Source organism: Podarcis gaigeae (genome assembly GCF_964106915.1).
Source record: "Podarcis gaigeae genome assembly, chromosome: 6".
Lineage (NCBI taxonomy): Eukaryota > Metazoa > Chordata > Lepidosauria > Squamata > Lacertidae > Podarcis > Podarcis gaigeae.
This window is the reverse complement of record NC_139682.1, coordinates 94825665-94850465: the sequence shown is the minus strand read 5'-3', so window position 1 is coordinate 94850465 and position 24801 is coordinate 94825665. Positions and strand designations below refer to the sequence as shown.

The following is a 24801-nucleotide window of genomic DNA, read 5'->3' as shown; positions in this document are numbered from 1 at the left end:
GGGTTAGGGGGTGCAAATTACTTGCCTTGCCCCGGGTGCTGACAACCCACATTACGCCACTGGAGGTGGGGGTGGAAGCAGGCAGGGAATCTGTGTGTTGGGGGGGTATCCACCCCAGCCCCATTCTAAGATTGATTCCTGTTTGCCATAGGGAAGAAAGGAGGGTGCAAGCACTTAGTTTCGCTGGGAGCTCAGAGCCAGATGTGAAGGCTCAGTCGTGGCACCTGTAATCATGAGCGCTTGTGAGCATGAGCAAAGTTAATGTCCATTACCAGGCCAGGTAGCTGCAGCCTCCATCTCCCCCCCCCCCCATGATGGGTTAGGATCTGTCAGGACCTGAGGGTGGGACATGCTTCCAGGTGAATCTTCAGCCCTAGCATCTTCGGTTGTGGTGAGGGTTTTGGCCATTTTTATAGCTCCCAAACAAATTGTAATGGAAGTTTGGCCAAATGAAATTAACTTTTTCCCCCCTCCCAGAAGGGGCAGTGGCAGAAAGGTTGGTTGTTAGCCCTTGAACATGTGGCAACATACAATTCATGAGTTCTACATTCTAAGTTTCAGGGCTTCTAATTCCATCTCCTTCCCCAGTATTAAGATACCGTGTAAATCAGCCCTTCCCAATTCAGTTCAGAAGATAGAATCTTCCTTCCCCATCTGCTCACCCACCCTGCAGTGTCCTTTGCTGACAAAATAGGATCCACCGAAATATCTGCTTTCAGTTAGAATAAGAAATCTCCCCTTCTTTTCTGCTAAGGAAGTAAAACCACTTGGATTCTACAGATTTAGCCATCTTTTGTATCCCTCCTCCACCATGCCAAAAGATCAGACGCCCTGTTCTGAGGAAATCCTGGGTCTAATCTCAGTACATACGCCTCTGTCCTGAGAACAGCCACCTCCCAAAAGACACAGTTGTGGAGACCATCAATAACAATTCATTCTGCAGGCTAGCACTGAGCATAGTTGATAAGCAAGTTGGATGAAATGTATATATTTTATTGCCCATACTAAATTTACACCCAACATTGCACATTATTAGCCTTCTCTGGTTGTCGGCAGAGAATAAGAGAGCAATATAGTCTTGATGTTAAAATTCTGAACATGGAAGGTTTTTTTTTTCTTGTTTTAAATCAGTTGTTTTGTGTCTGTTTAAAAAGAAGCTCAAGTTGTTGGCATGGCAATGTGAATGCAAGCTTTGTGGGTTACAGGGAAATACCCGTTTTAAAGTGGATATTCATATGGTGTTTGGCAGGGCTTGCCGCTGGACTCCATGTAAGTTCCTTTCTTAATTGGTTTGCTCAGTACCAGATCAGCAGCTCTTATTTCATGTAATGTAAGGATCATTTCACACATTATGTAGACTATGCATACCTGGGCTTGCCACCAAGTGTACACTTAATAAGAAGACGAGGCTAATAACCCTTCCCTGATGAGTACACCTGGACGATATAAATACTTGACAGCACACTAAGGTGTATATCTAAAAATGTGTGAAGTGGTCACATTTTGTTAAACCCAGAGCCCTGGTGTTCGCTTAATAGGGACGTGGCTTGCATCCTTCTACTTTTGGAGGGGATAAATGTAAAATGAGAGTAAAGTACACATGATGACATGGGTTTAGTCAGCTCCAGTGGGCATTTTCAATTAATTCATTAGGCTATTGTTAAGCATAAGTGCTTGCAGTGGGGTGGAGTGGTTGTTTTGCCTCCCTTCAGACCAGGCATTCTGTTAAGTATGAGCTTAATGGAAGGAGGAGAGGTGGGTGGCTGTAAAGCTCTCCTGTGCTGTTGTAGGTGGAGGGAGGGCAAAGAGTTCAAATACCCTGGTAGCCAGGATCTCCCAAAGCAAGGGCTCTGACGCCCTGTAGCTGAGAAGTGGGAGGAGAGAAGATGGCAGATGATGTCAGGGAGAAATTTTGGCTGCTGCCTGCTTCTTTCCCTAGCCGAAAGTATATGAGAGTGGCAGACAGTGCAGTAAGTCTTGTTCCTGTTTTGTCCCTGCCCCCCCCCCCGAGCTTTTGAACATGCATGAGCTATAAGGCAGATATTCAACAGGTGATGTTTTTCAGCATGGAGATGCAGGTGGAGGTGTTGAGCTTCGGTCTATTGTGTATCTAGAATTAAAGGCAAAGAGTGGGGTGGGGAAAACAATATGCGATGGAAACCAGATATTAAACCAGTTCTGCCTGTTATCAGGTATGGGGTGTTTAATGCCAGGGTTCATATAGGCACAAACTTTCACAAGGATTTCAGTTTATCTTTTTGGTGAAATAAATGGTATCCCTTGTATATAAGTATTGCAGGTGTTGGCAAATCCCTCTAAATAACTGAAGTATTCATACTGCAAAAAATAGTCAGGGCATGATTACCAAACCACTACCTTGTCCAATGCTTATGGCGAGATGAATTCTCTAGCCTTTGGACTAGTAGAATTCATGCCAAACTCCTGAGTTATGGAATCTCTCCTTCAGATTCCCTAAAACTAGACCAAATTACTGCTCAAAGACTGATCCGCCAAAGACTGGATGACATCGATCTACAGCGAAATTATATGCTGGGGGGAGGTGTTTGTTCGCCTCAGAACATTGGTATCACTTTAACCTACTGCGTTCCATCATACCTCTCCTCCCTTTCGACTGTTGCCCATAGACTGGCCTTCACCAAAGCGAGGTTCAACGTTTTTCCCTCCAACATCCTGAGACATAGATTCTCAAAGGGCCAAGCCCCCGCCATGTGCGAATGTGATAAGGAGACACCGGAGTCGCTCCAGCACATTATGTTCACTTGCCCCCTGTTCAATGTGCCACGGGCAAATTTGTTGGGATCAATCATACAGAAACTAGAGGGTACCCCACCAAAATTCCACCTTGCCCAAATCTTGCAGGATAAGGATACTCATACGACCCTGAAAGTGGCAAGTTTCCTGGTCGCTGTCCTTACCCAAAAGAGACGCCAAGGAGCACTACAAGCTAACTAAGGCGTAGTATGCCATTCTATCTTATAGTATTTTATTGTTATAGTGGTGTTTTAGCGGCTGTTTTCCCCACGTGCACAAGTTGTTATTTATGTGTCGTTTTTACCTGTATGGGCCTATGGCCGTAAATAAAATTACTTACTTACAAAAAAAATTACTAGTCAGGGCATGAGAGAAATGGGTACACATCCAATTCTGCCAAGACCAAATCAGTTGTTTAATTCTTCCCTGTTCCTTAACAGCAGGGGCCGGGGGAAAGTAGGGGATGTTGGTTTGTGTTTTTTTTCTTTTTATTCTAGTTTATATTATGCATTTTGTGTATTTATCTTGTATTTTTATGCTGTAAACCTCCCTGAGATCTACGGATGAAGGACAGTACACACATTTAATAAATAAAATAAAATAAAAAATAACTAGCCACTTTGCAGTTGAGGATGGATGGACCTACAGCTTGAAACAGTGCAGCATATGTGATTATTCATCACACACACCTTGTGTGTGTGGTAGAGTAAAGCTGACCAGTCTCTTGTGGTTCTCTCTGCTTCCATGATGGCTTTGGAGACGATGTAACATTTACAGACAGTAATAAAGCCTGCCAGTTTGACAGAGAATTCCTTATACATTGTTGACTCTGGTCTTGTGCCCCCAAAGCATTGATTTATCTGAGGGTAGGTGCCCTCTTTCCCCAAACTACACAGGCCTGTGGTCTTTGTATTGTTATGTGATGCACCCCTTCTTTTTCAATCACCCTTTCTCAAACACAGATATTCCCCCTCTGGCTCTTTCTCTTGCACAGTTTCTGGCTGCTGTTCCTCACATGCTGGCTTGAAAACTGCTGGCTGATCCTGCACCTGGGACAAATGTCTCATCTGCCAGATAGATGGACGGGGGCCTGGTGTTACCATCCGTTGGACTTGTTTGGTTCCAAGGGCCACATTTGACCTTGGTGCAACAAGGAAAGCTAATTTTCTATTTTCATTTTTATAAAATTAAGCCAGGATTCTCAGGACTGTTGCAAGAGCATTCAGACCTCTGCATCATCACAGCACTGGAAGCAAGAGGAAAGGACCACCACACCTTGATAACCTTGTAGAATGGAGGGCCCTGGGTGGAAAGACTCCTCTCATCCTTGCATGACATACAGCACCTGCCAAAATTCCTATTTCCCCATAGTTATTCATTCCCATACAAATTCTCGTTCTCACGTTAAGCCGCCTGCTGCATCTCTGATTGGTTCACTGTTCCTTTACAATGGCAGCCTCTGTTGGGCCGTTGGCTATTCTGACACAGTCTTGCATTGGGCCTGATTGGACGATTCAGGCACTCCAGATGTGGAAATGCAACAGTTGCCTACAAAGAAAGGCTGCTTGCTGTATTTCCAATAAGGAGAGACGCATATATTTAATGGGGGCTCTTGCAAAAACAGTGGTGCACTGAAGGATGGACCTTCTTACACACTCCAAAAATATTTTCCCCAGGATATAAGCGTATAGCATGTATACAGTTTGAATTGAGAAATAAATAGTCTTCAGCTATCTGCAATCTATGAAAAAGTGCACCAATTGTCCCCTGGCTTAGGTCTACTGAATTACTACACCAAAGTGTGCTTACTCTTCTCTAGGTACAGGGACCAGATGGATGCCAGTTTTGGATTTCAAGAGGTGAGGAGCCACATTCAGCAAGATCCAAAGGCTTTGTTTTGGATACAGTCAAAGATGAATAAGCAGTCAGTATATAGGACCATTTAATTCATTATAGCACTTGTGACTTAACGGGTAGATAAGAGATATAGGTGATTGTGGTCTGAAGCATCAGGGTGGGGTCTGCCCACACCTTCAGTAGTACCTCTGGCAAAATGTAGTGGGCGCACATGTCTCTTTTTGTAAGCATCAGTCTCTTGTCAGTCTTAAATAGTCTGGGCTTCTCAGCTGTGAAAGGTGCAATCTGGATAATAATAGTACAAGGGTGTCTAAAAGTCATAATCAGGTTGACAATGACAGCCCAAAATGTCAATAATAATAATATGCTGCTGCTAGATTGTTACACACACACACACACACACACACATTGTATTACAGATTTGGAGCTCAAGCCACATGGAAATTCTACTGCACAGTTCTCCTCCAACAGAATGGGAGCAATGCAAGGTAATTCTCACTCAGGACAATGGAGCTTGTGCAGGAGAACTCCCTCGTGGATTGTGCTTCCATCGCATGAACACCGGGAAAATGGACAGTGTTAAAGAGGAGCTTAAATGTGCAGATCATTAAAATACTGGCCTACAGACCTGGCTGTTCGTATTGCACTCCTTTCCACCTCCCAGTCAAATTATGCATCGAGAGAACTCGGGTTCTGCAATTAATAGAAATGATATTAATCAGTCAGATGTACAGTAAGTGCAACTGCCAATTTTACATGGGGTCGTTTTATTTATGCTTTGTTTTGAATCCCATATATTTGACAGCAAAGAGCACAAAGGGGTAGAAATCTATGTAGAATCTGGATAGTCAAGTGTTGTACAGTTGGAATGCAATTATGAACTTAAGTGGCCCCTTGACCTTGAACCCTGGAGCTTTTTAAGGCTCTCCTGTGGGTGCAGACCTTGGGCCTGTGGGCCACGGGTGACCCTCCAGGCCAACTCTTGGGAGTCCCTCCAGGCCATGCCCACCCCCACCCCACCCAGCCATGATCCTCACTGATTTGGTTCTGCCACCCTCCCCAAGTGCTTTTGCTTGGCTAAACTGGGGTCTTTGAACTGTGATGACAACATGCCTCATTTGCCAGGATGCAGTTACCTGTTCATAGGGGCCTGTGGCAACATAGGAAACTGCCTTGCACAATCAGTCCTTTTAGCTCAGTATTGTCTATTGTGTCTGGCCCAGTATATCTGAAGGAGCGTCTCCACCCCCATCATTCTGCCCGGACACTGAGGTCCAGTGCTGAGGGCCTTCTGGCGGTTCCCTCACTGCAAGAAGTGAAGTTACAGGGAACCAGGCAGAGGGCCTTCTTGGTAGTGGCGCCCGCCCTGTGGAACGCCCTCCCATCAGATGTCAAAGAAATAAACAACTGTCAGACTTTTAGAAGACATCTGAAGGCAGACTTGTTTAGGGAAGCTTTTAATACTGGATGAATCATTGTATTTTAATATTCTGCTGGAAGCTGCCCAGAGTGGCTGGGGGTTCAGGCAGGAGTCTCTCTAGGCAGATGCTCCGCCACTGAGCTAAGACCCTTCCTCAAAAGGACCTCTGCAGAAACACCTGGTTTTCATACAGCTGGAATGCAACCTGCTCTACAAAGATAAGAGTTATATTTCTTGCTGTGTCCACAGTTTGGCTTGGCCCAACACTGGTCTATGCCCCTCCAGGACGTTATCCATGACGGAATGTCATTCTCAGGCTAAAAAAAGGTTTTCTGGCCTTGTTGTAAACTTTAAAAAAAATAAAAATCAGTGCAAGTGTGAGGTCAAGGAACTGGATTTCTGCTAATCAACATTCAATCTTTGGAGAATCCATATTCTGGGTCATTCACTAGATAGTGAACAAAGCTTGTGAGATAATGCAGGTGGCAAACAATTCTGTTTATTGCATTAGTTTATTCAGCTGGGACAGGAGAAATCATACAAAAGTTTAGCTTTGAGGCAGACAAAACAGAGACTCCCTACAAACTATAGTTGTTCTGTAATATAGGATGCCAACAATGGGAACATGTGCTCCCTGCCTCCCCCTCTGGAGTAAATCCCCCCTTTTCTCCACCTATTTGCACTGCCTGTTTTTTCTCATCCTATGTGCACCATGGCCATGCTTTTAAACTGCCCCTAGTCTCTGGTGCTCATCTTTGGAAAACCACTCTTTGCCCCAATTTTCTCCCTTTTAGGGAATGCCTTCTTGACATTTTGTGAGGGTAAGTTGCTAGCATTGTGTTGTTCTTCAGGGTTCTGCTGTGGGGTCTCTATATCTGCAAGTGGGCTGGGGGTCACTGAGTTGACTAGAAATAGTGGTGCTCTTCAGGAATCACATGGGGTCTCAAGAGAGAAAGGGGAACAAAAGTGATCTCCTTTGCTTTCTGTAAAAGGAACCCCTTCCCAGATGAGAGGGAGCGAGAAGGATGTGGCGGGAAGCTCTGGTTCAAATGTATACTTGCACAATCTCTCTTCCCAACCCTCCTTGAAGGGTTGTTGCGTAGATAAAATAGCAGGCAGGGAAACCACTCGTTTATTTATTCATTCCATTTATACCCTCCCTTTTCTCCGATGAGCTCAAGGCAGTGGACATGGTTCTCCCTGCGCCACTTTTTGCTCACAACAACCCTGTGAGGTTGGGTAGCTGGAGGGACCATGACCAGTCCAAGATCATCCAGTGAGCTTCATGGCTAGGTGGGGATTTGAATCTGGGTCAGCCACACTTGACTCTCCCACCTGAAGTCCTTAGAAGAAGGGAACTTAGGAATACTTACCGTGAATGCTTAGGGTGTTGATGTAACTGCATGTGCTCAGGTGCTGGATTTAATGCGTTGGCATTAGAAGTGCATGCTACTCTGTTGGCAGGGAAGAGGCAAGGCCCAGCAGCCTTAACATTATTCCCTTGCGCTCAGGCTGCTGGTATTTAAATGAACTGGCATTTTTCTTTTGGAAGAGGCAGCTCGGAAAGGCTCCGTCACCTTCAAAACAAGATGTTTACGGAGCATTGCCAGAGGGCAAAATAAATGAGTTTCCTGCGTCATCCAACTCCTTCCTATCCTCTCTCAGGAGGGACCAGTAATTCGCTGTGGAGCTTTCCATCCCCTTGGGGGAGGTGTCAGGAGGCCCGCTGCTCCCAGGAACGCAAACAAGAGCCACGGCAAGGCCTGGGGAGTTCAGGGTTCCCTGGGCTTTCTAGGATGAGATGCTGCTGCTCAGTTCATCCTTGGCATGATGACTGCATGCGTATAACCTCTCTCTCTCTCTCTCTCTCTCTCTCTCTCTCCACCCCGCCACTTTCCCTCTCTTCCGGAAAGACAGCACTTACATCTCTGTGGCCCACTGCATCCCTAAAGCTGTGTTTACATTACTGCTTACTTAGGCTGCAGCATCCTCCCATCGTTGGCGTGTGAAGCCGCGTGATACCAGACATGATCCATCAGCATCCTGTAGCTTCTTGAGAAATACTCCTGTTTGATGTGCTCAGCCACCTTCCATCAGTTAGAAAATGGAAGCCACAACTAAGGGCTGGTCCACACTTCTGCTTGTCTCATGCTTAGAAAGTACAGTCTGAGCAAGTTTTCCACTTGACCCACTCCTTCGCGATAGATTGGAATAAACTTATTTTCTTTTTTTAATTTACACCTTTTTTTGGATTATATTTTTGCTACATCTCTTTTCCTTTACCATCCTTCTTCATCCCTTCCCATCACTTACCTCGTCTTGTCTACTGCTGGTCATAGGCTCATTCTACTTGCCAGTTCACCTTCATGCCATCTTCCTTTAAACATTCTTCAAGGCATTCCCACTCGCTTCTAGATTGGAACACACTTCAATCCGAGGAAAACTTGGATGGCCATTTGCTCTGATTGAGTGCTAAGGAGCGGTTTTCCATGGGGGGAAGCAGCGGGAGAAGATGAAGCATGTAAAGCTATTAGATGAGTGGTGTACATTTTAGGCAGCCGTTGTGCATTGGCAGAGGGCAGCTTCAGTGAACTGAATTTTGATTCAGGGAAACGAGAGGTAATGGGCATCAGGGAAAGACATCTCTGCCCCCTCCTTCTTGCCTGTTGAGCAGCATAAGATTGCAGTGGTGTAGGGAACAACCTTCCCAGCTTTTCAAGCTACACATGTGTACCACATCTTAAGTCTCAAGAGCAGGGGGCAGAACTTCTCTGTCATGTGCAGCCCAGTGTTTTGCATGCTTCCTCCAAAGTAAGTTCCACTGGTTTGGTTTGCCCATTAAGGTCAGCGGGGGGGGGGGGGCTTTGGCAATCTCTCTTAATATGTGTGAGGCCAAAAATTGGCACCCCCAAATGCATATTTCAATTTTTCACCCCCTTAGCTTAGCGTCCTGTGGGGGGGGGGGACCTCATGCACCACCACCCTAGATCCAGCGCTTATGGTCAGCCTCACTGGGGCTGACTTCCAGAAAGAAGACTGGAGCTGCTTTGCTGCTTCCCAGTTTAGCTCAGCAGTGTCTGTCATCCAAAGCTAGAAGCTACAGATTGTGTTCAAGCAGGACAGAGTTTAACCGCAATCTTGGGGTTCAGACAACACACAAAGCCAAACCTTGGCTTAGCTAGAAGAATCTTCAGTCTTCTCCCTGACGAATATACACATTCACACTAAACCACAGTTTGACTTGGTGAATGCAGCCACTGAGCTCTGTGGAACTTATCCTCACAAAAGTGTTCATAGCCTCCCATCAATCCTGCAGTGTCAATTACTGCAGTGCTGTTCCTGTTCTACAAAGAGGAACCGAGGCATGAGAAAAGGTGGCCAGGTGTGAAAAAGGACAGGCTCTGTCTTGATAGTTGCATAGAAGACATAATTTCAGCAGGTATAGCTTACACGGCAAAATGCACTTTCTGGAATCCCCTTTTACACAAGTATTAGGGTGCAGCAACAGCCTGTCCTCTTTTGGACCTTGCAACCCTATTTTGCTCCTTAAGTCTTTGGGGGAGCTTGCTGGGAAAGCTCTTTGGGTGACTTTCAGGGGTCCTCCAGGGCTTGAGGCAGAAGTCTTTTCCAGAGCTACCTGGAGATGCCTGGGATTGAACACCTTGCAATAAAATTCAACAACGGAACGAAGAGCGTAGATTTGCATCATCTTGGTGGTTATATTTATATAGTGCCCATCAATCTGCATGACACATTACAGAGCTTCGTAAGCAATAAAGAAATGGACCGGTCCCTGCCTCCGCAGAACCTGCAATCTAAAATGGACGCTGAGGGAGGGAGGGAGGGGGTAGGAGAGGCAAGAAGATGAAAGGATAAATGTGAGCAAATGCAGTTACAGGGATTTAAGCTTAATTACAGTTGGAGAGGAAGATTAAGGAATTAAACCAAAGGCCTAGTGATAAAGATGGGGTTTGGAGGGGGGAGGGGCACCTCATCATGCCCAGAGAATGAGTTCTTTGCAGAGGAGGCAACTGTGGGGAACAGGCAGCGTTCTGCTACAAAGGGACAACAGTTGGTTAGCCAAGGATATCAGAGTAGAGATGCGCAGAATTACAAAGGGAGGCAAGGACTAAGACAGGGTGGAACTTGGTCTCCTGTTCCTTCCTCCAAGCAAAATATGGGCGGCAGGTAAACCCCACCTCAAATAATTGATCACAAGACGTGGCACATGCACACCATTTGAATGGCAATGCCCATCAACTTTGGGGGGGGGCACCCCACAAATATTTTATTGGGGGGACTGAAGGGACCTTGGTGTCATGGACTTGGCTCCTATTCTGCCAAGGTAGCCAGGGTGACATGGACGAGCTGAAACCATTTGACCATTGCAGCAGCCCTGTGAGGCAGGTTAGGCTGAGAGAAAGGGGCTTGCCCAATTCCATGCAGTGAGCTTTGTGGCAGCATCAGGATTCGAACTCAGGCCCTTCCTGTTCCGGCTCCCTATCCACATTACAGGGTGAACTGCATTGCTCAAAGCCGTGAGCTGGGCACTGTAATCCCAACAGGTCTTGCGAGCTTAGTTGGGTCTCAGGAACAATCCTTCGGAAAGCTGGAGCAAGGCGCATGATGCCATGCCTTTTGTCAACCAGCAGGGGCCAGCCTTTCCTCTCAGTCTGTGCGCTCTTCCTGCGTCTAAGCATGTTTTTCTGTTAGGAGTTTGCTGAGAAATGGTTTCTTCTGGAAGAAGCAGAAACCTGAATTGGGTGGGTAGGTTGCTGAAGCCAGTCTTTAGCCTTAGGCAAACAGCAGACTTCTTCCAGTCCTTTACCTTCTCCCATTCTATGCATCCTTTCTTAAAACGAGGCTTCTTAAAATTAGACATGGCAATTTTACATGAGTCCTAGGACACAAGAACTCGAGACAGTGATATCATCATCATAACCATTCATAGCGTTTGTGTAGCTCTTTACAATATACAAAGTGCTTCATATACCTTGCACAACTTACATAACCTACTTGCAATGGAGGTGGGTTTTCTCAGTCCCTAATGGCTTTGGGGCAAGCTGAGTGGCTTGCTTAAGGCCGTTGAATAAGTTCATTGCAGAAATCCATTTCAAACCGAGGGTGCCTTAATTCATGGCCCAGTTTCTTAGCTGCTATATTGTACCAGGTTTCATTTTCTGGACTTGCTGTTGGGTCCTGTTTCTAGTGCTGAGACTCCCCTCCAAGTAGACCCCATTTTACACCACTCAGTTGCATGGAGTCCCTCCATGACTCTTTGCTAGCTGACTGCAAAATAAAATAATTTGAAGGTTAACTTACTCGACTGCAGAAATGCAGATCTAGAGCTTGGCTGGCTGAATTCATATTGTTTAGCTTTTTCTTGTCTACCCAACACCCGTATCCCCCCAATCTCGCAAAGGCACAGGTAGGGTGTGTCCTGCAAACACTGAAGCACCCACTAACCATTTATGAAACAAGCTCTCCTTGCAACTGAAAAAGCCTAAGGAGATGGCCTCATCTTCTTCCATTGTGCATCCACAATGTTTTACTATCAGCCTTTGCATAGCTTGTGCTGTGTCTGATAAGTGCTTTGGTGGAAAGAGTGTCCGCACTGTTTTAGTGACAACCCTACTTCTACCTCCTGAATTAACCCATGAAGAACCAACTGGCTTGGTAGTGCAACCATGGTGGGGTCACATGGCTCAGGTGTGCTTGGCTGCAACCTGGATATGAGTACAAACTGGGCGCCACAGACAGTGTCATGGGTCAAGAGTTCTATTTAAATAATGCGAGCTCATGTAGCGTGTTTTTGCTCAGACACTCAAGGACAGCAGCAAGCCAGGAAGACCCAGCCTTGTTGTGGCCTTCTCACTGACCTGCACAGTTAAGTACATTCAACCACTGGAGGAAGAGAAAACCAGAGCTGCATCATATTTGATAGCAGCAGCTGGCAGGATTTTTCAAATAACCAATTACATATATTCAATAAGTGTGGCAGGATCCTAAATTGGAGGAAGTGGATGTTGTATTTCCAGAAGATGGGACTTGATTCTCAGAAGGAGCACGGAGGCCTATAAGGAGAGCTACTCAATTGGACTTCCATTGACTTTCTTCTTTCAACCTAACATACTGCCGGTACCTAAAAGTACTGTATTTTCCGCTCTATAAGACACACCAGACCAGCTTGAATGCTGATGGAGGGAGGCTCTTCTAGCAAGTGAAATGAGGAGGATAAATGGCCTCTGGATGTAATTTGCCCTGTTCGTGTTGGTGGCAATGAAGAAATAGGTATAAAAGGAGCAGTTGTGGATGCCAAGATCCAAGTTTGGGGCAAGTACTGTTAGATGAGAGAACCCCAGGAGAGATTTAAAATCACAAAACATGCAGCAAAGTAAAGCATGGAAACGTGGGATTGTTAAACCTTGAAAATATGCTGTTGTGACTTCCAAATCTTCCTTCTTCCCTTAGCATAGAAAAAGACCATTTGTTTAGTAAGTTAAGAGTGGTTGACTTACAAACTCTTTGAAGGTTAGATTCATGTGCTTTTCCATACAGCACTCAAAAAAAGTTGTGCAGGCGGTAAAACTTGGCATAGTTACAGTTGTGAAAGTTCCTAAATTATTGGTATAGGAAGTCAAGAGTAATTTGAAAGAGCCATGAGGTCTGAGCTTGGAGCAACCTGCTCAGGACTCCACACACATTGAGCTTCTCTGATAGCTGAAGGGAACAGAGGTTTGATTATCTAATCCCTCCAAGGTGAGCTAAGCTTGGCAGGACAGTTTGCTCTATGGTTTTAACCCCTTCATGCATTAATTAGACCTAAGCATGTTGGTTATATGAGCATAGCTGTCAACCTACAGATTTGAAAATAAGGGACCAGCAGCCTTGAAAATAAGGGACCAGCAGCCAAAATAAGGGACCTGCAGCCTCATCTGTTCCAGGCACTCCAGTCTTCGTCCTCCCGCAGTCTGGTCAAACTCATGCTGGGTAGCTTCGAGAACACTGTCTAACCAACTTTGTAACCAGAGGTTCAACTGAATAGAATCTGAATCACATGCACCACAAGGCCTATGCAGCCTCAACTTAAGATGGCTCCCCGGCCTGGCTTTGCACTGCAAAGTTTGCAGCAGCATGTGCAACAAAATGGCGTCCAGCATTCAAAAAACCCCTCAGCTTGCATTAACTAGCCACATACAAGGCATTCAAGCTCTGCCCCCCAGTTGTTCTTAGACTTCTTATTGGGTGAGCCACACAGCCAAGCAACACAGTTGGAGCCTCCCTCCTCCCTGGCCGGCAGGGAGGGAGGGAGAGGAGCTGCTTCCTTTGAAATTTAAGAGACATTTAAGGGACATCCATCAATAAGGGACAGCAGTGGGACATGGCGCTGGAATAAGGGACTGTCCCTTCAAATAAGGGACACTTGACAGCTATGTATATGAGGCTGGTTAATCCACAGTTCATGCATCCTGTCAACAATTTCTTTCTGTCCATCAACCCCCTTCATAACTGCAGTCAATTTTAAACAGCAGAACCTAATATAGCGGACCCTCTGAATACGAACTTCATTTTTTCCGGGGGTCTGTAAACACCCCAAAAGTAACGTAAATAGAGGCGTGCTTCTGCGCGTGCGTGCAGCACGACTGAGCATTTCTGCACATGCGTGAGGCACGATTAAGCGCTTCTGTGCATGCATGCGCGGTGAAACCCGGAAGTATACACTTCCGGGTTTGCTGTGGTCGTAACCCAAAGATTCCGTATCCAGAGGGATACATTGTAGAGGTATGACTGTAGTAGTATAAAATGAACTTCTGTCAGGTGGTTGTAGCCATGGCGACTTTTTCATGATGCTGTATTTACCTTACATGGCAAACGTGGGGGGCCAATCAGGTGGGTTCTTCTTTCTCACATCATTCCCAGACAGGCTGTTTGGCCCTGTCCTTGCAGTTGCCTTGTTGCCTGCGGACCTCTGCCGCATGGGATTGCTTTGTGCAAAAGTCGCTGAATGGCCTCTGGGGGAGTTCTCCTACACAAGTCTTTTTCATGAGGCAAGACAGGGAGACCATTAAAGGTGGTCAAGTGGGAGACAACTCTGAATAGGGTGCAGTCCATCTTATCCTTGTACAGCATTCTTGTGGGCTGTACCTCTCAAGTTAAGGTGTGTAGGGTCTGTGTGCAATTTCGGTTTCTCCACGAGTCACCAAAATGTTTTGGGTAAGGAATCTTAAAGTTCTCCTCAACTTTTTTTATTTATCTTAAGGCTAGCTTTGGAGGCCATTTCAGCACAGGGGAAGACTGCTGCTCCCCCTTCATAAATTTAAGTGGACAAGTCAGAACTCTTTTTGCTTCCCTTAAAATTCCTTCCAATTATTATCCTGTGTGCGACTCCCCCCCCTTTAAAATTAGCAGGCAGTTCTAAGCTCTAATTTTCCAAAGGCTAGGTATGATCCTGCTTCCTTTCTGAAGGTGATAGTACTGATATCCCTGGAGATGTACAGTATACCACGACACTGCCTGGATTTCCAATTATTAAGGCATTAGCTAATTGTCAGGGCGATTAGCATTGATTTTTGTCATGCTACATCCATTTCCTGAATCAGCTTCTGCAGTCAATTAAGAATACTTTAACCAGGGGCCAGACACCTTGTTGGACATGCAATGGACTGGAAACCCAGCTTGCAAAAAGAAGGGAAGCGTGGTGCGTGCCATTAACTTTATTGCAGCAAGGTGAATTTATACCGCCACAGGCACTGTGGAACAACTGCTCTTGTGCCCCTTGAGGCAAGAAAGGTCCGGCTTCTGGAGTCTCATTTTCCAGCCTATCTCTAGAATTGCCAAGTTGCAACACTACTGCAAGAGAAAATACGGTAGTTTTGCTATTCTCTCCTGGCTTAGTCCCTCCATCCCAGACAAACCATCACTGTACAGCTGGTGAGTGAAGCCCCATTCACTTCTACTGTGTTTCTTTTGAGGTGCTATACCTCTCCCACCCTGTGGTCACTGTCCTATCTGCAGAAGCAAAGTGGGATGGGAGGGTTTTACTGAGGGTGAGGCACAGTTCCTGGGGCAGAAAGGGGACTAGAGGGTTGTCCCTTACACATCGCAAAAAAGAAGGCACAGATTTGCCTGAGGTTTGTATATGCCAATTCACAAGCACATATGCAAATTTAGAAACAACCACCATAAATTGAATAGAAATAGAATACATCTCACCTCTAGTGGGAGAGGCTGGGTCCAGTTGACCTGAGTGCCTGCTCAGTCTGTTGTTCAAGTGCTAAGTACCAATGGACAACTTCAAGGGCATTCCCCCCTTGCTGGTTCTGCCTCCTGATGGTCCTTTAAATTGGACTTGGGCCTGACAGCCTTTCAAATGAAAGACTGTCCTCTGTTGAGTAGGGCACAATGTCATGGCTGCCCTAATGTGACTGGCAGCAATGGCAAACTCTTCCATTGCACTGGAACTAGTTAAGGTAAGTGGCAGTTGGACCTTCTGATCCTTCTTCTTATGCCTGCTATGCTGCCAAAAGAAGAGTCCTACCTGTTCCAGACTGGGTGGTGTTGTGGTCTAAACCACTGTGAGCCTCTTGGGCTTGCTGATCGGAAGGTTGGTGGTTTGAATCCCCACGACAGGGTGAGCTCCCGTTGCTCGGTCCCAGCTCCTGCCAACCTAGCAGTTTGAAAGCATGTCAAAGTGCAAGTAGATAAATAGGTACCACTCTGGCGGGAAGGTAAATGGCATTTCCGTGTGCTGCTCTGGTTTTGCCACATGACCTGGAAAAACTGTCTGCGGACAAACGTCGGCTCCCTCGGCCAGTAGAGAGAGATGAGCACCGCAACCCCAGAGTTGTTTACGACTGGACTTAACTGTCCGGGGTCCTTTACCTTTTTACCTTTTCCAGCAGGTGGAATGAAATGCAGAATGGGAGAAGCCGTTGCTGTACCACTTTTCATTGCCACAGAGCTGTTAAAAAGACAGTTGAGATTTCTGGATTGTTCTCTTGCATTACTTACGCACATTAGCGCCATTTTAGTATTTTCGCAACATTGGTGGGTGGACCCAGTGATGGAGGAACAGCCAGGTTCAGATAGCGTGGTCAGTGCCATCTGGCTTCAGCTAGAGCTGCAGACAGGTAATCATGGGCGGAGGGGCAGCTGACCTGCTTGTTTGGTCTGGGCAGGGGCAAGAAGACTGGCACTCCCCTCCATTGGATAGCAGCAGCATTCCACATTTTCTTCTAGATCCTTGTTTTGTCCTTGCACGTTTGTGCTTTCCACCTCATGGTCCTGAACACCCAAGAATCTCAGGTGACTTTGCTTTTAGGATTACAAGATGCCACCTGCTTCTTTCATTGTTCTCACCAGCATTACCTTGCACAATAGTTTCCACAGGCACACCCACCCCTTTCTGGCAAGCTTGCACAAGAATTTGTGTGTGGAGCTGTCGGCCGACATATTCCTACCCCCACCCCCAGGAAATAAACTAGATATGAGGAAGGTTCAGGATAATGGTCCACACCTGTGGAACTATAACATCTGGTTCGAAAAAATAAACGCAATATATTTGCATGGCTTCCCTGAGCTAGGGACTTGATCTTTCTACTCGCCAATATTAACTACACTGCTGAAATTGCAGTGACTAGGAATGGCTTTTTTGGCTGTCATTTAAGAGTGTTATAGTGCTGTAGCAGTGCAATGCATTAAAATAACATGCATCACAGTGATATAACACCTTCATTTAAGTGGTATTTCAGTTTTTGTTTTTTTTTTAAAGTCTGAAAGGAAAGTGTTTCAGCACCAATTAAAATATCAATTAAACGTATCTGTGAGGTGGGGAAATGGCAGCCACTGCACTCATGAGAAAGAACATATAAAGAGCCCCGTTGGATCTGGCCAAAGGCCTGTCTGGTCCAAAACCCTGTTCTCACTATATAGACAGTCAGATGTCTGGGGGAAGCCCGCAAGTTTTCCTTTGTCTGCAGGAGGCATGGGGAACCTGTGGCTCCACTAGACATTGTTGGATTAAAACTTCCATCATCCCTGACAGCCGGCTATTGGGGGGTCGAGTCCAACAACAATCATGTCTTCACATCTGGCCATCCTACCTGTGAGGTTGAAAACACCCCACTTCCTACAAATCCCGAAGGATCTGTCATTGTGGGTCCTGAGAGTCGGTGTATCCCACTTTTGCTTGCAAAACAAAAGAACGTGGAAACAAACAGCCTGCTTTGATTTTTGGCCCGAGTTACAGTTGCTAAGGCAGCTTTAAATGAATCCAAAAGTTGCTGAGGCAAACCCTTTGTCAGAGGGTTGCTGCATATTCAAATGAAACCTCATTCAAAGAGAATGCGGAAGTGCATTCTTCAGGGTTGATTCAGGGCTTTGTACTTGGGTAATACAGCCTGTGTTGAAAGTGTTCTCCGGCCCCTGCTGGGATGCTCAGCTGGAAGCTCCAGAGGGGGGTAGGTGTGGATGTGATGTGTGAGCCCCTTTTGAGTCTATTTGCCTACCACAACCAGTCTCTAATATTGGTGTTTTCTCTCCCATTGCCTCCGGAGGCAGAGTGATTTCGTTTTGATTATTTGGCTGACAACACACAACCCGATGTGTGTGTGTAATATATATATATATATATATATATATATATATATATATATATGCTTTCGTAGATTTTCCAAAGCACAACTAAGTGCAATACAGCCATCTTCTCAGGAAAACTCTTCACAAAGTTCAAGAGGTCAAGACACAAAGACTTTAGCAACTAATCCACACCTAATGACCCACCTAAGTGGTACTCAGGATATCACTCAAGAAATCACTCAAGGTATCTCTCAAGTAATTAAGGAACAAAAGAAGAAAAGGCACACTAGCCTGGGAACTTCCTCTCTGCCCAGAACATTGGAGGCTAGACACCACACCCCCTCTACAGTATTTATAGGAACTCAAACATTGAGATCCCGCTCTGTTCCAGTAACAAGAAGCCGAAAGCACCAGCCTGAAGATGACGAGTGAGACCTCGTCGAAACGTCGCCTAGACACCCCAACTTTTACACGGGAAGACACCCGAGGACACCAAAACCTGCATATATATATATATATATATAGCAGCTTCAGGATATATTTCCTGAAGCTGGGAGTTAATTAGCAGCTGCCGGGTAGGAAGAAAGCACACAGCTTGAAAGGACTTGATGATTCAGGTCTGCAGGATTCAGCAATTTGACATTCTAATCCGGCTATTTTTCACCTTAAAGCCCAACCAAGCCAGCAATGAGGTTCTTTTATTGTTCCCCCGCTGCTGCGTTCTTCAACCTTGTCTCTTTTCTGAACTCAAATTGGGCCATGTGTGGAATTGGAGGCCCTCTTTCCCACAGTGTTTGAAAATGCTGGAATCCTGAATCACATGGAGTAAGCCAGCTTCTGGTACCATCATTGTTCCAGTCCCTGGAGAAGGTGGTGCTGGCATTTCATCTATCTGGTTGGTTTCCATTTTTTTGAAGGTTTATATCTTTTGTTGCGCAGTCAGATAGGGGATTCTGTTGATGTACCACCCCTAGAGGAATGGCGGGACCTCAATATTAATGCCATGATTGCTTTGACAGGGGTGAGTCAGGACTTTGTGGCTGCCATGAGAACCTTGCAAGTATCACAACCTGTCATTGCCAAACCCATGCAGAAGGACACATTCTTGGCTTTGTTTTCTTAACCGGATGGTGCTGGTGGTCTACAAGTGTACTGGAGAAAACAAGCCTGGTTTTAGGAGGCAAAGGGCCCAATTTTTATTTTTTTAAAAAAAGAGTGGAGCAAAGTGCAAAGATCCACTTGTAGATATATTCAGTATTTAAATGGCAATATTTAAATGTGGAGCTGCCCTTTGGCCTGGTCTGGAAGCTTCAGCTAGTGCAGAATGCTAAGCTACTAGAGTGGTGATGGGAACAGACTGCTGTCCGCACATGCCAGGATTCTTATAGAAACCTGCCTTGCAACACAGCCCACTGAACCTACTCTTAGGTCTCCACAGTACTAAAAAACATGTATCAGTGGGCATTATGTGTTGGCCACGCAACTGATGGGTGATTTCATTTCTAGCAGTCTAATCTATTTGCTGCTTCTTTCTCCAAATGCCATCAGATGTACTGGATATGAAATACAAAATACGTTTGTATTGTCATATGAAACGAGCACAGGATTTCCATTATGCTAAAACCCAGTAGCTGCAGATAAATGCCTCCAAGCAACAATTGTAAAAGCCCAAATCCTAGCTGCAACTCATCTCTCCTTGTCATGGGTATAAAGGTAAAGGTAAAGGTACCCCTGCCCGTACGGGCCAGTCGTGTCCGACTCTAGGGTTGTGCGCTCATCTCACTTAAGAGGCCGGGAGCCAGCGCTGTCCGCAGACACTTCCGGGTCACGTGGCTAGCGTGACAAAGCTGCATCTGGCGAGCCAGCACCAGCGCAGCACACAGAAATGCCGTTTACCTTCCCGCTATAAAGTGGTACCTATTTATCTACTTGCACTTAGGGGTGCTTTTGAACTGCTAGGTGGGCAGGAGCTGGGACCGAAAGACGGGAGCTCACCGTGCCGTGGGGATTCGAATCGCCGACCATACGATCGGCAAGTCCTAGGCACTGAGGTTTTACTCACAGCGCCACCCGCGTCCCTTTGTCATGGGTATAGTTGACACCTTATCCAGGCAAATTATGAGTAGTCCAGCCATTTGCCACATCAGTAGGACAAAAGAAGGTCATCAAAGGACTTTATAGCACCAGCCTTCCTCCTTTAAGCTAGAACTGCACATAAGAGCTTCAACCCCTCCCCCCCAAAAAAGGGCTTGTAGGAAAATAATGTTTTCCCGTTTATACAAATTTGTGCTCTGATTTCCCCGTGTCAAGGGAAATTCCTTATCTGGCATCAAAACAGCGTAAGCATCACGGCAGTGTAAATTGCACCATACTGACAGAAGATGTATTGTTTCATTCAGCCCTCCAACGTGGCGAATGCATCATCTGGGGCTTGTCATCCATGCAATATTTATTGTCCTCCATTTGGGATTCTGCTTCTTATGAGAAACATATGGACAAAGGTTTTCTGTAATGTGTTTCCCACCCACTGTGGACAAAAGTTCCAAAATATGAAGGGCTGGATCCAACAGAGTCATTGCATCAGTGCAGCAACTTCCACTTTTGCTATGAAACTTCCTTTCTCCTTCCACATCTTGGCTGTGAGTCCTGAAAGACCTTCTCCCTGCCCTGCAGGCCTGGGAGGGTGGGGCCCAGACGGACTCCAGCTACAAAAGCTGAGGCTGCTGAACAGATTCTTGGGATGGGATATTGTTGGGGGGGGAGGGAATTGCTGCTATTAATTGAAATTATTAGTTTTTGTATATTTATTTTAGAGCTTATTATGCTTTATGTGGGGACGCGGGTGGCGCTGTGGGTAAAATCTCAGCGCCTAGGACTTGCCGATTGCATGGTCAGCGGTTTGAATCCCAGCGGCGGGGTGCGCTCGCATTGCTCGGTCCCAGCGCCTGCCAACCTAGCAGTTTGAAAGCACCCCCAGGTTCAAGTAGATAAATAGGGACCGCTTACTAGCGGGAAGGTAAACGGCGTTCTGTGTGCTGCGCTGGCTTGCCAGATGCAGCGATGTCACGCTGGCCACGTGACCCGGAAGTGTCTGCGGACAGCGCTGGCTCCCGGCCTCTAGAGTGAGATGAACGCACAACCCTAGAGTCTGTCAAGACTGGCCCGTACGGGCAGCGGTACCTTTACCTTTACCTTATGCTTTATGTGGAAATCGTTTGATTTGTGTATTTTTTGTATTTTTTGATGTTTTATTTCTTGTTTATGACTGCTTATGTTATGTTGTAATTATGTATTTTTTCATGTTGTAAGCCTCCTTGAGCATGGTTTGAACTATGGAAAGGCAACACACAAATAAAATTATGTACTGTATATGTATGTATGTCTGTTTGTGACTCCACACAAACCTCAAATCTGCTTTGGACCCATTCGTGGGTGGGGAGTTCAAAGGAAGGAGAAGTTCCATCGCATGAGCAGACGTTGCTCTGCTTCTGCAGTGTCTTTGTTAAATACAGTCCAAACAGTCCATAAAAATCCAAATAATGACTCTTTTCTGCCTTTACTTTTTCTTTCAAGCAGCCTTCTCTGTAGAATTTGTTGCGGGATTGGGAAACACAGCCACAGGGGGAAGGTGTCACTTTGCCGAATGCTCTGAATGGGGGGACTGGTGTTGGACCTTGAAAGCGTCTTCCCAGAACTTGCTTTGTTGGGGGTGGCCGCTTTGCGGTGGACATGTGCTCCCATTTCCCACAGCTCACACACTTTGCCTGCTCTCTGGCCATGTTCTTCCAGCTGCCTGCACTGCAGATGGTGTATTGGGAGTTGCACTGCCTTTAGAGAGGCAAGAAACATGTCGATGTGAGGTATAGCAACACGACAGAGGCCTACTTTTCAGGGTCAAGCTAGACCTGTGAAAAGTTTCTGGACTTCTTTCTGTTTTGTTTTGTTTTGTTTTGAACTTAAATGCAGCTTAGACGAGACGCCAGGTTCAGTGGAGGGGTGGTGCAGAAGCCGATGTTTGCCCCTCTCACTGTTTTACTGTCAAACTCAAGGTAAAGGTAAAAGGACCCCTGATGGTTAGGTTCAGTCACGGATGACCCTGGGGTTGCAGCGCTCATCTCGCTTTATTGGCTGAGGGAGCTGGCGTACAGCTTCCGGGTCATGTGGCCAACATGACTAAGCCACTTCTGGCAAACCAGAGCAGCACACGGAAACACCATTTACCTCCCCACCAAAGTGGTACCTATTTATCTACTTGCACTTTGATGTGCTTTCGAACTGCTAGGTTGGCAGGAACAGGGACTCAACAATGGGAGCTCACCCTGTTGCAGGGATTCGAACTGCCGATCTTCTGATCGGCAAGCCCTAGGCTCTGTGGTTTAACCCACAGCACCACCCGCTATCTCTGGGAATACAGCTTATGAGAGAGGAGATATTGAGTAGCCCGATAGCAGGAGGGGGGAAAGGTTAAGTAGTTCCTCTCTTACCATTCCTTGATTTAAATTTACAGCCTCCCAATATTCCCCCCCCCCCCCCGATTAAAAATGTCGGAAGACTTTTTGGCTTATAGGTTCAGATTCTGGGCATCCAGGCTGTGCAAATAAGAGATGGGGAGACCCTGTGGAAGCAAACACTAATGCACCTAACCTGTGAGCCAAGCTTGACAATGCGCAGGAGATGAGTGAACTCCCTTCATTGTTTTATCAGAAAAAAGCCTTGGCCCGTGCCCTGAGATTCATTTCAGCATGGAACCATTTAGGAAGCTCGTCTGATATTGTGGGTGGGTGTGGGTGTGCCATTTAAAGAGGCCATTCATGTTGCAAATCAGAGGCTACTTGTCATTAATCTCTCAGCTGAGCCTGAAAATAGGGATCTTTCAATTGGCATTAGAAAGGACATTTGCTGCTGAATAGAAGTTACCGTATTTTTTGCTCTATAAGACTCACTTTTTCCCTCCTAAAAAGTAAGGGGAAATGTGTGTGCGTCTTATGGAGCGAATGCAGGCTGCGCAGCTATCCCAGAAGCCAGAACAGCAAGAGGGATTGCTGCTTTCACTGTGCAGCGATCCCTCTTGCTGTTCTGCCTTCTGAGATTCAGAATATGTTTTTTCTTGTTTTCCTCCTCCAAAAACTAGGTGCGTCTTGTGGTCTGGTGCGTCTTATAGAGCGAAAAATACGGTACTTGTGATGTTAGTAGCAGGATATAGTAAATGTTGTGTGGGGCCTTCCCTTGTTGTTCCACTCCCAGGTCATTTGCATGAAAAGGCTCTGGTGTGGGAGAACGTTCCCAGCACCCTGCTGTATTGTCGCCTCTACCGCATTCAGAGAAGTTCTCCAGTTGTTCGACCAGAGCTTCTTTCCCCCAGAGATGAAATGTGGGACCATGTGCGTGCAATGCATATGCTATTACCACTGGGCTATGGGTCGTTCCCCTGCCTCCCCACCTGATCCTGCTCTTCCTCAACTCATCCTTTTCTGCCTGGTCCTTGATTGTTCCTCAGCTAGCCATCGGGGAGCTCTCTCTACCAGGCTGCAGCTTATGTGCCATCTGTTGGATTTGGCACCCTCCTCCTTTGCCTTTCAGACTCCCCTTTGCAGAGATGGCCATGCCTCCTGGGGACGGGAGGCAGGGAGGGCCAGTGTTTGCTGTTCTCTTCTTGTCTGCTGGATTCTCAAGTGACCGAGCAGCATCCAACATGATGTCGGAAATATCTGAAGCCTATTTCGAGGAGAACAGATGGGTGTCGTGCTGTGACAAGGGAGAAAGTGCAGCTGGGTGAACAGGAAATAGAGGATTTATATAAAAGAGGATAAAAATATATGTATTAGAAATAGTAGAGTGACAGAATCTAGATACTGCTCTTCATTCTTTAATTTCGACTTGAGGAGGCCAAATTACAGCTCCAAGAATCTGGGCTGGAGTCTGGGGAAAACGGGGACACTCTAAAAACCATACTAATAGGCTGAAATTAAGGAAAGGAAATGCATAAAATGGCTATCAGGAACCATTTCCTAGCAGTCCAAGTCACTAGACCGTGGAATTAGCTCCCTGGGGAAGCAGACGCATCCCTGTTGCTACAGTCATTTAGAACTGGTCAAGGGAAAGCAGGAGAGAGCAGCGCTTGGGGACCAATCCTGCATTAGCTGCAGGAGAAAAAGACCAGATCGGGGTTTTTTTAAACCTCTAATTTCTGCTACCCCATCCCCGCTGCTTCCTATTAGTCTGAAATGAAACAAAAATCATTAGCAGACAGATTTCTTTTGTCACTGGGATTGGGACTCACTGGGTCTGAAAGTGACTCAGAGAGGCGTGAGAGTTGATGTGTCACCAGGATGGACCTGAGTTGTGAGTCTGCTGGTGCTTGTTCCACATTTCACCTGTGCCATGAACTCAGTGGATGGCTTTGGGGATTCTCACAGTTCCCCACCTGCAATATGAGCCCAATAATGCCGCCTACTTTGCAAGATCGTTGTAAGGAAGGCAGTGAACATGAAATGTTTTGAGCTCTCTGCAGTGCAATTGCACTATATAAATCATGGTTCTTACCGTATTGAAAGCAGAAGGGGCAGAGTTGCATATGGTTGGGTGACTTGAGAAAGAGGGACAGGAATGCGGTGCTCTTGATAGGGACTGCCAACAGGTGCATATTGTCCAGTAAAGGGGCATTGTGCTCGAAGGGTAAGTGGAACCCACATATTGACCGCATTTACGCAAATCTAATGCACACCTCAATTTTCAGAACCTTGAAACAAAAAAAGTATTTGCTGGTGCCATTAAATCTAATGTGCACGCTAATTTTCATGACGTAAATTCGCCAAAAAAGTTCACATTGTATTGGAGTAAATGCGGTATTTATTTGTTTGTTTGCATGTATGTGTTTTGGCAGAGAGAAGAATGGTCATATGCCTAAACAATGGGAATTCATCCTGCCTGTGTGCAGAGGGGCCTAAGCACATGGGGAGCCTCTTAAGCGCAGTAAGAGGGAGAGTTGGTGTCATCGCAGTTCTCTTGTCAGCCCAGAGGTCTGAAGCCATGGGAGCTCCCCCACCCCTGTCTGCCCCAGAGCCCAACGCCCTCTCCTCTTTCCCCCTTTCAAATATTTACACACTCTCTTCCTGCTTGGAGTCTGCATCCATGTGGCCTGACCATGGTCCTTTGTGCCTTACTCGTGAGCAAGT

At 46.2% G+C, this 24801-nt stretch overlaps 1 protein-coding gene and 2 long non-coding RNA genes across 4 annotated transcripts in view; 2 read left to right on the top strand and 1 right to left on the bottom strand.

The window, feature by feature from the left end:
- The window catches only part of LOC310846888, a 533700-nt gene that overhangs the window by 66296 nt on the left and 442603 nt on the right, over positions 1-24801 (top strand). The gene's annotated exons all lie outside the window — the stretch shown is intronic.
- LOC310846893 overlaps positions 1-24801 on the bottom strand; it is a 417489-nt gene that overhangs the window by 250042 nt on the left and 142646 nt on the right. The window lies entirely within an intron of this gene.
- Positions 1-24801, top strand: part of BRINP2 (BMP/retinoic acid inducible neural specific 2) — an 86270-nt gene that overhangs the window by 661 nt on the left and 60808 nt on the right. Inside the window, exon 1 of one of the 2 annotated variants that reach the window (XM_083743836.1) lies at positions 1949-1970. The exons of the other annotated variant lie outside the window; for it this stretch is intronic. The gene's annotated coding sequence lies outside the window, so the exon portion shown is untranslated. Of the gene's footprint in view, positions 1-1948; positions 1971-24801 lie in introns of those variants that run through there. 2 annotated transcript variants of the gene reach the window in all.